At 32.6% G+C, this 18,483-nt stretch overlaps 1 protein-coding gene across 3 annotated transcripts in view; it reads left to right on the top strand.

Annotated features, from left to right (window-relative positions):
* Nucleotides 1–18,483, top strand: part of LOC136040253 (monocarboxylate transporter 2-like) — a 375,363-nt gene that overhangs the window by 111,605 nt on the left and 245,275 nt on the right. The gene's annotated exons all lie outside the window — the stretch shown is intronic.

Below are 18,483 nucleotides of genomic sequence, written 5' to 3'. Positions count from 1 at the left end.
ACTCCTAAGATTTTATTTCGTTCACAATTGGGAAAGGGACTAGAGGCATATCTATATTCCGCTTCAGAGGGTTGAAACGAATTATCTTCGACTTGGCTACGTTAATGGGAAGATCATGACTTGAGCATTCGGTCTTTAGCTGATCAAATAACTGGTCTAAAAACTGCTTTGTTATGATAGTATTTTCGACCAGGTAAGCGAGCACTATGGACAGATCATCTACAAACTTGTAACGGTCGTCGTGATGGTTAAGCAGGGAATTAATTACAGCCAGGAAAATTATTACAACTAATTTTGTGCCTTGTGGGGCCCCGTAAGAAGTATCTGACCATGATGAATCCGAATCATTCTCGTGGACTGCAAAGACTTTTTTTTTCAGCCAGTTAAGAAGTCAAGTATAAGGCCAAGGGTGCATCGTTTGGCCCCCATTTCCTGGAGATTCATGCCTGCAGTCCGGTGGTGGATTAGGTCAAAGGCCTTTCGGAAATCCACAGCGCAAATATCGACGAAACAGCTACCTTTTTCAAGCCATTGGAGGACGCAGTCAAACATCCGTACTAAGTAGATTTTAGTACTACACTTGGGCAGTCCACCGTACTGGAAATCATCAATACGCCCATGAATTTGTTTCAGAAGAAACTTGAGTATAAAGGCCTCAGTTACTTTTGCAAAACAAGGTGTAAGTGAGATCGGGCGGAGATCGTCGCATGCACTAGGGGCGCACTTTTTGGAATAATTCTAATATAGGCCCTTTTCCACTGTGACGGGAAAAAGCCAGAAGCAAAATACTCGTTAATGATGCTGAACAGAGGTAATGCTATTAAGGCTGCATATTCACGTAGCAGTTTGGCAGGTAATTCACCAGGGTATGAAGATGTATTCGGTTTGATCTTCCGTAGTTCCGTGTAAACATCAAACTCACTGATTATTATGTTGTTCTCAGGCTCACATTTTTCAAGTATGGTGGACTTTTCATGAGTCGTAATAGTTGGATAGGTAGTACAAATCTTGGTGAAGAATTCACTCACTTCTTCTGCACTGATTAAGGACCCGCCATCATTGCTGATCTTTACACTGCTGTCAAAACCTTGGTCGGCCACCTTTTTCACAGCGTTGTGCCACTTTTTGGGGTCTGAAGTAAGTCTGGCATCTATTCCTTGAAGCTTTAATAACATTATATTTATGACATTAAAGAAGTGAAAATATTTTAAACATGTTTTGTTTTCAGTAAAGTCCAAATTATGTTCTGGTCTTGAGAAGGCATGGGGTTATAAGTCCTAATCATGTTAATTTTTTCTCGTTTTGAGTTTGACTTGGCTGTTTACTGTAATTTCTGTTCGTTTCGAGTTTCATTAGTTTATTGATAGAAATTTGAGGAAGTTTTACGCTTGGAAGATTATTTGACTTTATTTCCACTTATTTTTGGCTTAATAGAGCTCTTTACTTGCTTTTGAAAAACATATTTAATTAGAAATAGTTTAGAAATTAATTTTTGGTTTTTGTTTATTGATATGGTCTATTTTTTTAAAAAGAATTATATCGTTTCGGCTTTTTTCAATATGAATCGAAAGTTTGGCCTGTTGTTTGTATGTTGGAGAAACTTTTAAAACAATTTTTAATCCTGACACAAAAACAATTTTTTGATTTGATTTTATTTCTCCTCAAGTTGACCTGAAGAAGTAAACTCAATATTATTATATAATAGAAGTAATAATAGTAGAAAATTGGAATTTAATACCCCCACTAGTCCTCAATGTTGATGTAACTTCGCTGATGTAACTTATTGGCAACCGTAAACACAATGCCTTTTGATCAGTTTTAAAGCAAAGTTTATTTTTGATCTACAATGGACTAATATAGAAGTAGTATTAATGGTATCAATAATAGTAGCATGAGTAGAAGCAGTAGCATTAAGATACAAATACTTTATTTGTGGTTAGTTCAACACATCCCTCACAACAAACCCTGCCACAAGCCACATACACTAAGGCATAGTCGAAATAGAAGACAGAACACTATTATTGATGTCGCTAGTAATATTGTTAATAGTAACAGTGATCGTACTAGTAGAAGCAGCAATATTATCTTATTGCTTATTGGTCAATAGAACCTCCCTGGTATCAAGTTATTGTAGTTTCAACTTGTTACAAGTAGCTATTTCTGTGACATTGTTGATAAGATTTTTTGATAACCCGTTTGATTACATACTTCTTGAAATTTTCATTTCAATCTTCTTAGCCTTACAAGTTGGTCCAATAGCAATAGCAGTAAATGTAACAGTACCAGTAGTACTAAAAGTATTGTACAAATAATGCCTTTTGGTCAGATGATCTTCCCCTTGAAGCATTCTCTGAAAGTTCAAACTTAATATCCATATAAACTCTTAAGATACGTTATTTTGGATAATGTGCAACCATATGCAATCTTTTGATTTCAGTTTGAATTTCTCCTCTTATTGTAAATGGAATAGTGCATTAGTAGTGGTGGTATTTGTAGTGGTATTGGTAGCATGCAAATATTAGTTTTTTGATTATCTTCCTTAATAATTCCTGAATTTTTCAAATGAATATTCTCAGTTATTCCTCAGTTACACCATTTAGACAATCCTTATACACATACCATCTTTTGATTTAGTTCAACACTCCCCTCAAACTTCTCTGAAAGGCTCACCTGGATTCCCTTCGTCTTCATGAAAAGTAGAGTTCAGACAAACATACCTTTCTCAATGACATGCACAATATCAAAGGCAACGTTAAGGCCAATAGAAAAGGCAACTGAGCTTCCATGTTTTCTTATTTATCTATTTACTTATTATTTTTGTTTCCCCAGAGGTCCTTCATATGGGAGGGGTGGCCATATAAACTTTGGAGGGAGCTCATTCAATTTGAAATTAGAAGTTCTACCGCTATTTTTAAGAGTTGAAATCTGTCGGAGGGTTACAACCCCCCCCCCATGCCTTTTTTCGCCATTTGCATCCGATACATTTTTTAACATAACTATGTTGTTAAAAACAGTTTAAAAATACGATAGCAAAAACTCAGCAGTCAGCGAAACCCCCAGGGCCCAAAGTAGGCGTTGTAAGTTATACCCTGGGAGCATATGAAGGAGGCACTCTTACAAACTTCAGAGGAGGTTCTTGTGATCAGAAATGGAAAATTCCTTTTCACTTTTTAGGATTAAAAAAGGTGGGAGGGCAATTAACTCCCCCCTACTCCCCCTTTTCTTGCAACCCATCCGATACAAATTTTGAGATACCCATCTTGTAAAAAATAGTTCAAAAGTCGGATAATAATTTTTCCTGGGACAAAACATCCCCCCAAAGCCCAAGATCAAAAACTTCAGGGTTAACACAGGTCCCAAAAACCTGGGGTAAGTTATATAAATTTTGCACCGAGTATAAATTTTTGAAGGGGCTTATTCAATTACAAATCGGGTACCCTTTTTAAGAGTCTAAAGTGATTAGAGTTCGACTAGCCACCACCCCCGTAACAAAGACCCTTTTTTCTCTAAATGCATCTAATCAAAATTTCGAGTTAGTCATTTCGTTTCAAATAGTTTAAACATCATAACCACAAAAGCTTCTACGTTTTTAAGAGTAATCAAAAGTGATCAGAGGGCTTTTGCCCCCCCCCAAGCTTTTTCAAATGGATCCGATCAAAATTTTGAGAGAGCCATTTTGTTTGAAATAGTCAAACGATCAGATGACAAAACTTCAGGGTCAACGTAACCCTGTCAGATCCGGGGGAAGGATCGTAACTTATGCCCGGGGGTATCTAAGGTTTTTGTGGAACAATTTGTCATATCAGCTTCCGAGGGAAGTCTTGAATTGTCTTGGAAAGAACTAATAAAATTAGACTGAATATGTGATATATAATGATATTAATTGGTGAAAGCTCATCACATAGAATTTTAAAACAGTAATTTTTATGTCTATTTTCAACGTTGTAATGAACACAAAAGAAAATGTTATCGATATAATTTATTTTCAGTAAAGCACCCGGCTCAATAGTAAACGAAACTCTAAAAAACGGAGTTTTGAAGCTAAAAGATACATCAAAATAATCCGATTTTTATGCTAATTTTAAATATATAAGTTTCATCAAATTTAGTCTTTACCATCAAAAGTTACGAGCCTGAGAAAATTTGTCTTAATTTGGAAAATAGAGGGAAACACTCCCTAGAAGTCACAGAATCTCTAACGAAAATCACACCATCGCATTCAGCGTATCAGAGAACCCTGAAGCAAAAACTTCAAGCTCCTATCTACCAGAATGTGGAATTTCGTATTTTTTACCAGAAGACAGATTTTTTTTCCAGGGGTCATCGCATCGACTAATTGTTCCTAGAACGTCACAAGAGGGCTCATTCTAACGGAAATGAAAAGTTTTAGTGCTCTTTTTAAGTGACCAAAAATTGGAGGGCACCTAGGCCCCCTCCCACGCTCATTATTCCCCAAAGTCAACAGATCTAAATTTTGAGATAGCTATTTTGTTCCGCATAGTCAAAACCATAATAAATATGTCTTTGGGGATGACTTGCTCCCCCACAGTCCCTGGGGGAGGGGCTGCAAGTTAGCAGCTTTGACCAGTGTTTACATACAGTAATGGTTATTGTGAAGTGTACAGACGTTTTCAGGTGGGATTTTTTTGGTTTGGGGTGGGGTTGAGGGGAGGGAGCTTTGTGGGAGGATCTTTTATTGGATGAATATGTCATGGGGGAAGATAAATTCATTGAAAAGGGCGCAGGATTTTCTAGCATTGCTATAAAAGAAAACAATGAAAAAATAAACATGAAAGTTTTTTCAACTGAAATTAAGGAGTAGCATTAAAACTTAAAAATAACAGAGATTTTTACGCATATGAGGGGTTCTAAAAATACTTTCGAATAAAGAAGGAGGTATTTAGGAGGAAATAAATACCTCGCTCCTTATCCAATACAATCCAATTCAATCTTACGTATTTATGTCTTCCATTTGGAACTTGCAATTAGATCCACTACGCAGCTTATAATTTTTTATTTGAAAGAGAAACTAAGAAAATCTTCTCACCAAGGTAAAAGGCCAGTTTGATAATAAAGTCCTTGAATGCGTTTTTTGCACCGCATGTGTTGTTTTTGGCAGCTTTTTGGAAATTTTTTCTGCATCTTATAAACAGCCAAATTCTTTAAAATACCTAATTCCAATTGAATACTTCTAATTAGTGGCTTTTAATTAATTTCAACACCTTATTCATCAAAGTTTCAACTAAGTACTATAAGAAGTTATTTCTGATGTGCCTTTTTGACAACAGATATTCACATAGTCTCTTTTATTGAATATTCCGACCTTTAAACGCCTTTAATATATTCCAAACATACTCTGTTGATAGCCTGGATGCACAAAGTTTTAAAATTCCCTTTTATTTAAAAACTCCCTTTTCTTTATAATTTCTTTAAAAAGAACAGTTCAACAAGCACCGAAAGTTTCCAAGTAATACCTTCAGACATTCATTAAGAGATATTGCCGATACATCCCTTTTGACAATCAAAATTTACATAATGTCTATCAAATTATTTCAACCCCCCTAGAATTCTCTGAAAGTAGGTGCAAATAAAAGTAGCAGCAGTTGCAAGCAGTTGCGGTTACAGTCAAAAGTTTTCACAGTCGGAAGTGGTCACTGTTGCAACCACTCATACTTGCGGTCGCAGTAGTACTAGTCATGGTCCAGAAAGTTTCAAGTTAATAGCCTTATCTGTTCCTAATTTACTGCAGATATGCCTTTTTGATAACTCGGATACAGATAGTGTTTCATTATACCATTTGACATTCCTCGAAATTTTACCTCAATACCCTTTAACTTTTCGGAGGAACCCAGTATCAAAGATTCTCCCTCTCCCAGTGATCAATCTTGCATGCTGAAAATGGACAGATTTTGCAATTTTGAAATACTTACCCAGGGAGCTGTGGGACATCGTATCCCCAAAGATAAAGCTACTACACCTTTTGACTGTTTTGAATAAAATAGATCTTAATGTTTTTATCAGTCCAAAGGAGAGTATCTAATATAGTAGGGGAGGAAACATATAGTTTCTTCATAATTCGTTTAACATCCCCTTCTACATGTTATAAAATTTTACCTTATATCTCTTACCCTTTTAGCATACTGAAGATGAAATCCCCACCTCATATCATTAGCTGCGTAATAGCACTGCCTAAGTAAAGAGTGATAAGAGTAAAACCTAGAAGTAATCATTCTTATTTTATTTTTTTTTTACTAAAGCACTTCGTATAGAGGGAATTGTCATAAAGCCCTCAAAACAAGGGTTTTAAGTTATGCCCCAAGGGAATATTCAGTTTTGTAGAAAGAGTGGTTATATGAGCTTCAAAAGGGGGCTTATTGGATTTGTAATCAGAAGTTCTAGTTCCCTTCTTAAGAGTCAAAGCGTGGGCAGATACAGTCAGATACATACATCAGATACATCAGTGGGCAGATACACCCTCCAAACTTCGTATTTTACTGAAATGTATCTACGAGAAATTTTTACATGGTCGTCCATCGTCGCTAAGAATTCCAAAAGGGGTCATTCGATTTAAAATTGCAAGGGTCAGTGCCCTTTTTGATAATCACAAGAGATTGGAGGGCAATTAGCCCCCCACGCCCATTATTTCCAAAAATTCATCCAGTCAAAGTTTGATAACCATTTTAATCACCGTAGTTGATAGATCTAAAAATTATGTCTTTGAGGATGTCAACCCCCTCCCCCAAAGTCCAGAGCATATATATTTAAGTTATTTCCCTGAGGACATATGAGGTTGTTATAGAAAGAGCATTCGTATAAACTTCAGAAGGGGTTCACTGGGAGGTAGCCAAGTGGGAAGTAGCCAAACTCTTGTTTGTAGTGAAGAATATTCCTAGCGGTAAACGGTAACGGTAACCCGTCCCTCTTCCCTGATGGTAAAAGAATAAGACCTTCTGTGTATTTTGTGCTTCACTAGAACAGATAATATTATAAATATTTTACTTTGTACTTATTAGTACATTGAAAATAAAATGAAAATTGCAGTGAAATAATGCCGGGATTTACCAATAGCCCCACTAGGCTCTGTGGTTTTCACTGTCCCGGGTATTCCCCCGGTATTCCTGCATTCCTGCTTTGAATCTGGCTCTAAGCTAATCAAAATCTTCAGTTCGTGAGATAGCAGCAATTCATATAATCAAATGTCAATTATTCAGTTGAATTTTATCAGTTTTTGCCAAACCTTTTAATTTGTCTTGGAACAGGGAATTTTGAAAAACTTGAAACTTTGGCCATCAAACTAGAACAGAAATTAATTTTTGTAAATTCCGAAAAAGATGTTTTTGAAGAAAAATAAAGGCCATATTGTGCTCAAGATCAGAAGATATAGAACCACACAATAACTGAAACTCAAAACGATCAGAAATTACTTCTAAAGAATAAATGAAACCCAAAAGAAACCGAAATTTGATAAACAATCATAGCAAAAACGCATACAACAGGTACAAATATAAACTAATAAATATATCTTAAAACGAGGAAAGCTTAAATTATATGTGCAAATAAAACGCAAAACAAACAAAAATATTTTGCTTTGAAGTATAACTGAAACCCAAAAGAACAGACACTAAATAAACAGTCATTGCAAACAGTCATACAATAGGTGCTAATATAAGTGAATAAATAAATCTTAAAACAATTGAAACTAAAATTAAATATGCAAATCAAGCTTGTAACAAGCAAAAATCACAACAAGCAAGAGTTTGGGTTTTGCCTCCGTCTCTCACTGAATAAGTCTAAAACCTACTCTGTCATTGGCTCTTTACTGAAAACGAATTATATAAACATAAACGAATCAAATAAACATAAAAATTACTTTCTTAAATTTTGAGCTGATGAGCTTTCAGCAATTAATATAATTATAAATCAAATATTCAGTATAATTGTATTTTTTCTTTCCGAGAATGTCTAAGACAAATATAGTTCCACTAAAAACTAAAGTTTGGATACTGTCCCAAAGACAATTTGGATTGTATCATCGGAGGTAATCACCAGTCCAAAGACAAGAAAGTCTGCTTTGGAAGTAGCAATTGAAAGACCAATTGCTTTCAGTCTGGAGGAAGTATCATCAACAGCGCTTTGGAGTGCCCCAAGATGGTCAGACAAAAGAAGAATGTCATCGGCATAAGAAAAGGGATTTACGTCGACGTATGGCTCGATTAAGTATTGTGGAATCTGTCGAGTGAAAACACTAATAGAGTTATTAAGTATTGCCATACTAAGAACAGAACTTTGCTCAACACCACGGCACACAGGAATACGATTTCCAACAGTACCTTACCAACATATCTGGATTGAAGAAACTCTGATATCACTGCCACAGGCATGTGCAAAAATACAGATTTACTCCACTTCTAAAGAAAGTCACAATTGCTTGGGAGTAAAGAATACCGTTAAAATCCTTTGAAATGTCAATGGCACAAATTTAAAGGCCACTTTTTGCCTTTTTATGTTTTTCAAAAATTACTAGAAGAGTTGCATGGGCGTTTTGCCCGCCAAGACCTTTCCGAAAACCAAATTGGTTGTCGCCATGATTTTATTTCGTGCGAATTTCATTATAAATAAGCTTCCTAAAAAGCTTACCAAATGTCAAATATACAAATATTGGTCTACGTGTGTCCAAAGATTTTGGGGTTTTATTTTTCTTAGAATGCACATTAAAAATAAATGCCCAAATACTTGGAAAATTAGTTACTGCTTAGGTTTTTCAATTTGCAGAGTCACTCAGATTAGGTAATATTCTATCTTGATGCCAAACTTGATTGCGATATCAAACTCTTCTTTTGTTTTAAAGTTCAGTTGCACTATTCTAGAAATCCATACCTTTTTTGCACTTGCAACGCTGCTATCAAGCCTTGGAATCTGGGAGACATCATAATCGCGATCTATCTTGATAATACTGGCATGTTCAGTTTTAATAGCCCCGGTACCAATTTTTAATGGGGGGAGATGGCTGTAACTGCTGCAATGGCTAATTCTGCATCATTTAATTAAACAACCAATCCATTTTTCCACTAACTATGTGTTTGACTTTATCTGCGCTTTACTTTATCTGTGCAGCCAATTTTCTGCACAAATTCACGCTGAAACCTTGGGTTATGCCCGTTAATATTTGCAGGAATGTTCTTTAGCACAACAGGAACGTTGGGTGGCTGACTTGGTGAAGCTGATAACTAGACAGTTGAGACTAGTACCTGTGAGCAAGTATCTTGCTTTTCCACTAAGAAATTTAGCATACAGATACACTCATTTAAGCGAGAAGCCACAATCGTAGCCACATCATTTCGAAATGACGGAGCATCCAAGGGGTCTACAATGAAAAAAAGTGGCGGTGGTTAGTTGTGTTGCACTAAGCCACTAATTAAATCGTAAATATCTGATAGAAAAGACATAGCAGGGTGCGAACCTCTTCGCTTTTCAAAAATATCCACTTGAAAAAGCATTTTTACAAATCTCGATCGCATCCTTAATTGCATCTTTTCTAAACAAACTTTGCAGATATTTGAATGATTAAATATTTATCTTTCGTTATATGCCACTGTAAAAAGGTTCAACACCAAAACATAAAAATAGAGCACAAAAATAACACACACACACACACACATATATATATATATATATATATATATATATATATATATATATATATATATATATATATATATATATATATATATATATATATATATATATTTGTGTTTCTTGAAATATTTTCTGAATATCTGAATATTGTTCTGATCTTACGAATAAAAATATGAAAAAGAAAAGTTAAAAATATTAAGAAGTGATTATACATTTATTATGAGATAGTGTTAACTATAACCTTTGTTAAAAAAAAAGACACAAATTCGAAAGTTACGTTGAAATGTTTTTCAATGAATTCAATAATTTGAAAAAAAGGAAAAATTTGAAATTATAATAATTTAGATTTCACTTTATACTCATTGTATTGCCGTTGAAAGTATTCCTTTCGGCTGGTCTTGAATATGGTTTCCCACCGAACTTGTCCCATTCTCGTTGGAATTCTATTTCTAAAATCTCTGCTCCTCGTTTTCGTGTAAGCCCGGTCTCATGTAAGCTTAACTCACACATTTGCATGTCATCACAACCTAGCAGAAAAAGAAGATATGAATAACTTCAGCTTACTATGTTAGATATACCTCTGTAACTTCTTTTTCTGCTAATAAGCTTTTGAGGGTGAGGGGATAAACAATTAACTTATGTGTTGTTACACAAACATTAAAGCCAAAATTTATATCAATCACAATTGTCCAAGCTATTAAAGAGAAGACGATAAGCTACTACAATAGTAAAAGTTAACACAGAAAGCTATAAAAAATAACTTGGTGAAACAAAGCTATATAAACAAACAAATCTGTAAGACTATGTTTATCACAAAAAGTAAAAGTAAACCTAGCAAAAGTGCTAACAAAAGGTAAAACAAAAATGAAAAAAAAAGAGTATGTAAAGGTATCTAAAGCTTGAATGTAAAGGTAAAGCCATCAAAATATACTTGTTAAGACAAAATGTAAAGATAAATTAGAACCTGTAATGCTATATGAAGCATAAAAATCAAAAAATATATGGTAAGCCCAAAATGAATAAATGAGCTAGAATCAGTGAAGCTATATAAAACAAAGAAAGTAAAAGTAAATCTATCGAAAGATGTTTGGTGCAACATAATCAATAAATAAACAAGAATCCGTGACGATACCTAAGAATAAAACGTAAAAGTAAAGCTAAAAAAAAGTTGGTAAAATAAGAATGACTAAATGAACGAGAATCTGTCAGTGGATCTAAGTATGGGAAGTATAAATAAAGCAATCAAAACATACTTCGTAAATGAGAAAAGAATATTTGACCGAAATTTGTTTTACCAAAAGCTATGTAGAGCATAGAGAGTAAAACAAAGCTATCAAAAGATCTTTGGTAAAACAACATTGTAAAAATAAGCTTGAACCTGCAAAGCTATGTAAAGCATAGTAACTAAAAGTAAAGCTGTGGAAAGATGCTTGGTAAAACAACAATGAAAATATAAATGAAAACTTGTAATACTCTGGAAAAGCTTCGAAAATATAAGTAAAGCTATCAAAAGATAATTGGTAAAAAAGAAAAATGAATGAGAATCTGTAAAGCTATGTAAAGCATAAGAAGTAAAAGGTAAAGCTATCAAAAGATACTTTGTAAAACAGAATGAATAAATGAATGAGACTCTGTAAAGCTATCTAAAGCGTAGGAAATAAAGGTAAAGCTATGAAAACATACTTGGTAAAACCAAATTGAACAAATGAACAAGAATTTGTAGTGCCTTGTAAACCATAGAAAAAAACTATCAAAAGATACTTGGTAAAACAAATAAGTAAATGAACAAAAATCTTTGAAAGATAACCTATTAGAAGAAAGTTGGTAAGACAAAAATTAATAAATTACTGAAAATCCGTAAAGCTATCCGAATAAGTTTTAGTAAAATAAAAGCTATAAAAAGATACTTGGTAAAAAAAAGGGATTAAATGAAAGAGAATTTCTAATGCCATAAAAATTATAGAAAATAGAGGTAAAGCTTTCACAATATAGTTGGGAAATCAGAAATAAATAAAGAACAAAAAAACTGTAAAGCTATGTACACCATAGTAAGTAAAATAATCTATTAAAACATACTTCATAAAACAAAATGAGTAAAGGAAGGACAGTCTGTAAAACTGCAGCTATTAAAAGAAACATGGCGAAACAAGAATAAATACATGAACAAAAATCTGTAAAGCTATCTAGAGAATTATAGGTGGGGTTAAAGCTATCAAAAGTTGCTTGGTAAATAAAGAATAAATGAAAGAAAATTTATATGCTATCTAAACTATATGAAGTAAAAATAAAGCTATGAAAAGACACATGGTAAAAGAAAAACGAATGAATGAACGAGAATTTGTGAAACTATGTGAAGTATAGAAAGTAAAGAAAAATCAATCAAACGATACTTGGTAGGAAAAAAAATGAATACATGAACCAGAATCCGTAAGACCATATAAAGCATAGAAAGTAAAGGCAAAGCTTTCAAATGATACTGGGTAAGAGAATCTGTAAAGCAATTTATAGCATAGCATGTAAAATAAAAACCACCAAAACATATTTAATAACACAAAAATAAATAAATGAACAAGAATTTATAATGCATTGTAAACCATAGAAAAAAAACAATCAAAATATACTTGGTAAAACAAAAGTGTAAATCAAAGAGAATCAGTGAAAGTGACGCTATTAAAAGAAACTTCTTAAATCAAGAATAAATACATGAATGAATATCTGTAAAGCAATGTAAATAACTGGAGGTGAAATTAAATATATCACAATATGCTAGTAAAAAAAGATGAATAGATGACCGATAATTTTTAATGCTATTTAAAGCATATAAATTAAAAGTAAAGCCATCAAAAGTATATCGACAAAATAAAAATGAGTAAACAAAATAGAATCTGTAAACCAATGTGAAGTATAGGAAGTAAAGGAAAACCTATAAAAAAATACTTGGTAAAATAAAAATAGATGAATGGACAAGAATCTGAAGCACCATATAAAGCATAGAAGGTAAAGATAAAGCGTTCAAAAGATGCTTAGTAAATCAAATATGAATTGAAAACCAGAATTTCTAAGGCTATTTAAAGCATTATAAGTAAAAGAAAAGTGTTCAAAACATTCTTGGTAAAACAAATTGAGTAAATTAATGACAGTCTGTAAAAATGACGCTTTTAGAAGGAACTTGGTAAAGCAAGAATAAATAAATGAACGAAAATCTGTAAGGCTATCCAGAAAATCGGAAGTAAAATTAAAGCTAACAAAATATAGTTAGTAAACAAAACTGAACAAGAATAATTATATTTTGTAAAGCGTAGAAAGTAAAGGTAACTGGGAAAAATAAAAATGAATAGATGAAAAATTTTGGAAAGCTATTTTAAGTATAGAAAATAAAAGAAAAGCTATCACAAGACAATTGGTTAAAAAAAAATGAATAAATGAACGGGAATCTGTAAAGTTATGAATAGCTTAAATATTAAAGGTAAAACTATCAAAAGATGGTGAACAGAACAGGAAGAAATTAACGAGAAGCTTTAAAGCTTTGAAATCATAGAAATTAAAGGTAAAGCTATCAAAAGAAACTTGGTAAAACAAAATGAAGAAAAGAACAAGGCTGTGTAACGTTATCTAAACCTAAAGCAAAGAAAGTAAAAGTAGAGCTATTAAAACATACTTAATAAAACTAAAATTAATACATGAATTTATAATGTTATTTAAACCATAGAAAAAAAACCATCAAATATACTTGGTAAAACAAATGAGTAAATCCAGGAAAAAATGTGAAATTAAAACTATTAAAAGATGCTTGGTAAATCAAGAATAAATAAATGAATTCAAATCTGTAAAGCTATAAAAATAATTTGAGGTGAAAGCTATCACAATATACTTGGTAAAAAAAAGATGTATAAGTAAAACGAGAATTTGTAATGCTATCTAGGCCATTGAAATTAAAAGTAAAGCTATCTGAAGATTATTTGCAAAATAAAACTGAATAAACGAACGAGAATCTCTAAAGTTATTTGAAGCATAGGAGGTAAAGGAAAAGCTATTAAAAATACTTTGTAAAATAAAAAAAAAAGAATGAACGAGAATCAGGACTACCATCTAAAGCATAGAAAGTAAATGTAGAGCTTTTAGAAGAAGCTTAGTATATCAAAAATGAATTGAAAACTAAAATCTCTAAGGCTATTTAAAGCATAGTAAGTAAAAGAAAAGCCTTCAAAACCTACTTGGTAAAACAAAATGAGTAAATGAACAACATTTTGTAAAAGTAAAGCTTTTAGAAGGAACTTGGTAAAACAAGTTCAATTAAATGAACAAAACTATGTAAAGCTATCTAGAGAATCGGAAGTGAAATTAAAGCTATCAAAAGATAGTTGGTGAAAATATGAATAAATGAACAAGGATCAGTAAATCTATGTAAAGCATAGAAAGTAAAGGTAAAACTATTGAAAGATACTTAGCAAAATAAAAAGGACAAAAGGAAAAATTCTGGAAAGCTATCTTAAGCATAAAAATTAAAAGTAAAGCTATCAAAAGACACTTGGTAAAACAAAAATGAATGAATGAACAGGGGTCTGTAAAGCTATGTAAAGCGTAAAAATCAAAGATAGAACTATCAAAAGACGATAAACAGAAAAGGTATAAATTAACGATAATCTTTCAGGATTTGAAAACATAGAAAGTAAAAATGAAATAAATAATGAATAAATAATGAAATAAATAAATGAACGAAACTCTGTAAGGTTATCTAAAACTAAAGCATAAAAAATAAAAGTAAAGCTATCAAAACTTACTTGATAAAACAGAAATGACTATATGAACTAGAATTTTTGATTGATTGTAAACCATGGAAAAGAGGAATCAAAATGAACCTGGTAAGGAAAATGAGTAAATCGAGGAGAAATATCAAAAGTATCACAAGACACTAGTTAAAGAAAAATAAATAAATGAACGAAACTCTGTAAGGTTATCTAAAACTAACGAATAAAAAATAAAAGTAAAGCTATTAAAACTTACTTGATAAAACAAAAATGAATATATGAACTAGAATTTATAATGTGTGGTAAACCATAGAAAAAAGGAATCAAAATAAACTTGGTAAAGCAAATGAGTAAATCGAGGAGAAATATCAAAAGTATCACAAGATACTAGGTAAAGACACTACAGGTCTGGAAGACCTTAAAGCTCTCAGATGGATTAAGGTAATTAAGGTAAGGTAAAGCAAAATAAGTAAATGAACGAAACTCTGTAAGGTTATCTAAAACTAAAGCATAAAAAATAAAAGTAAAGCTATGAAAAATTACTTGATAAAACAGAAATGAATATATGAACTAGAATTTATAATGGATTGTAAACCATAGAAAAAGGAATCAAACTAAACTTGGTAAAGCAAATGAGTAAATCGAAGAGAAATATCAAAAGTATCACAAGATACTAGGTAAAGCAAAAAAATAAATAAATGAACGAAACTCTGTAAGGTTATCTACACTTAAACCATACAAAGTTAAAGTAAAGCTACCAAAAAGATACTTGGTAAAACGAAAATGAATAAATGAACGAGAATCTGTAAAGCTATCTAAAGCATAAAAAGTAAAACTAAAGCTATCATTTGACGCTTGGTACGACAAAAATATATAAATGAACACGATTCTCTAAAGCTATGTAAAGCATAAGACGTAAAGGTTAAGCTATCAAAAAATAATTGGTAAAGAGAAAAGAAATAAATTAACAATTATCATTTTGTAGAGCTTTTTAAAGCATATACAGTAAAGATAAGGATATCAAAAGATATCTGGTAGCAACAAAAACGAATGAACGACCGAAAATCCGTAAAGCAATGTAAACCCCAGAATATTAAGTAAAGCTATCACTTACTTTCTTTGTATAATATTTTACCCGATACCTTTATGCTGGGTAAAACAAAAATGAAGAAATTAAAGAGAGTATGTAAAAACTGTGTAGAATAAGATATCTATTTCAAAAACCTCCCATCGACAGCTCCATAGGGTGAAATCTGCATATCAGAGTTATAAAGAGCAATACAGGCAAAAAATCATTAAAAAAACAAAAAACAGCAAAGAATAAAGCAATCACTAGCAATCAATACAGCAATCAATAAAGTGGCAAACAGAGTCAAAAAACAATATTAGAATGACGAACCATTCCTTAGTAAAAAGTATTAAACTGCAAAATGTCAACAACTTATAAAGGTTGAAACTGATAAAACTAAAAACAAAATATGAGAGAATATAAACAATAAAAGATTTAAAAGGCCAAATTTTAACAAAGGGAAGAAACTGGACAAGAAAACGCACATAAAGGTGTCATCAGTATCAAATAATAAAAAAAGAAAAACTAGTAGTTTATTTCATCTGCAATTAAGGGGACAAAGTTTAATTTCATATCTAGAGGTAAAACAACGAATGGCGGAGATTATAGGAACGGGTTCAGAATCAGTCCGTGGAAGGCTGAGTCCGGGTAGGGAGAGTCTTTTGGGGAATTGTTTCCGTGCAAGGGTTTTTTATTACATTTTGTTTGGCAAAAGGGACGCACGATGTACTCCTCCTGTGCTCAAGTGTCTCCAACCAGGCCTTTTTTTAGAAGGAGTGAGTAGGGAACCTTAGCTTCTTTGAAAACTATCAAGACTCTTTGTGTCTTGGATTGAATAAGTTTTTTCTGATTCTTCACAGGAGATTTCAGGATGTGGAACTCAACAAGTAGGATATATATATATGATGCAGATGGACAAAAGAAGCATAGATCTTACAAAAATTGGAAGGGGACCCTAAATTTATTTAAGAACTTAAGGTGGAGAATGGACACGTTACCTATATTGACAGTATCCTTAACACATATATTTCACTTTAAATTGGAAGAAATTTGTGCCCCATATAAGTTAAAGGAGGACACAGAAATCTATGGGGGCATAGAATTGAGAGAATGTGGTGATGTTTAGAGGAAAAATATTGTCATTATGGTTTTTAGAGGAATTTAGAGGGATTCTCTCTCATTTTTAAGTCGGCAGTGTTGTCTGCGATATCATTGATGATGCTCATAGGGTTACTTATTGACTTTGTGTAGCAGGTTTATTTAGCAGTTGGGTCATCTACAAAGTTCCATCTTTCAGGAAGCTCTTTAGAATGGAATTTAATCATAACTGGATGATAGAGAAGGGCCTAGGAAAGTATCTTGGGGATGCTTCATTGTAGATAGGGATGTGACTGGAATAATGGCTCTGATATTTGACTACATTTGATCTGCTTGATCAGAAGTAGACAACCAATTTAACTAGGAAATATTCAAATAATGAATTTAATGACAAGTTTTAATTACGCGTTTAACATTAAAAGGTATCACCTTGAAGTGATACTATGGATAGTGATACTAGATGGATAGTGATATATATAGTGATACTAGTGATATAATAAACAAAAATATAAACTATTACAGATATAAATCACTACGCTAGGGAAAAATTTAAATTTTGCTAACGCGTAGCGATTACCTACACAAAAGCTCCTGAAGACATCCTAAACTAAAAATAAGGATAAAAAAACTACATAAATGTTTCTAGAAACATCTCACACTAACTAAAATATTAACGAAAGGAAAGAAGAAAAAAGACAATCACCTTCTCTCAAACACCCCCAGGGTAACAACCCTCATCCAAATACAACTTCCTCCACCTCAACCCCTTCAATCCACTCCTCTCTCCAGCCATATAGCCCACTCCAACCCTCCCCATATAAAAAAACCACTTTCCCAACAAATATTCTTTTAATCTACGTATGTCTACCTACAGAAATTAAATTAGAAAAACTTAATTAAAAAAAATTCCGCATCGGTTCTATATATTAAAATATACGTGAGCTGATATGACATTAGCTTTAATCAGCAATACTGGAGTCTTATCCGGATAGATCTCCATTTGTCTAGCAATCCAAGGCCCGTCAAAGTGAGCATACCACCATCCCTTTGACTGACTGCTTAGATCCTCGAAGGGGATTCGAAAGTAACGCTGTTCATTGATTTTAGATGAAGATTGGGCATTTGGTGGTACAACAGACATAGAGGCTGAAAAATAAACTTATTTATTCACAGTCTGATTTGATATTTGGCACTCTAATTTTCATTGTGGTGCTTTTCGGATATTTATCCTTGCTTCATCTTGTGTAATTTAAAAAAACTGTAGTCATAGCTCGGTTTCATTGGAGAATCAGATCAGTTGGAAAAAGATTGGGGGGGGGGGGGAAATTACATAGTACAAGATTACGTGTTGCAGAGGGGAGGGCGTACCAAATAAAAAGGGGAATATAGAATTTCAATTCTTATTAAGTTTTCTGTATATAAAGATCGATTTCTGTTAGTTCTACTCAGAGGAAAACCGAAATGATATCGGAATTTCATTTCAGTCCAAATTACCCTATTTTAATCCTATGCGAGGTCAGAGGGGGATTAAAAATCAGGGTATTAATTTTTGCTGTATTTGGTTATTATAAAGTTGTTCTCTAATATATCAAGTTTGAAGAGACTGAAAATAAATAACTAATAACTTTATAAATAAATAAATTGAAACTGAAATCAGTTAAGAAAATTTTCATCAAATTCTCTTAATTCTGCCACCGTTCTTGACTCTGCCACTTCTATTTTCATTCCATTCTCACCATTTGTACTGAGGATGCGATGAGTTTTCAAAATATTGCCATTTTAAACTTTGTTACTGGATTTGAAAAATTGGGCTATTATCGCAAAAATAGAAAAGTAAACACTAAATTCAAATCAAGCAAACAGGTACACTTCAATCACAACTTCGTTATGATTGGAAAGCTATTGAATACAACGCAAAACTTGGCTGGCTCA

The sequence above is a fragment of the Artemia franciscana genome, chromosome 2 (genome assembly GCF_032884065.1).
Source record: "Artemia franciscana chromosome 2, ASM3288406v1, whole genome shotgun sequence".
Taxonomy (NCBI): domain Eukaryota; kingdom Metazoa; phylum Arthropoda; class Branchiopoda; order Anostraca; family Artemiidae; genus Artemia; species Artemia franciscana.
The sequence above is the reverse complement of the archived record's forward strand: the minus strand, read 5'-3'. Positions and strand labels throughout refer to the sequence as shown.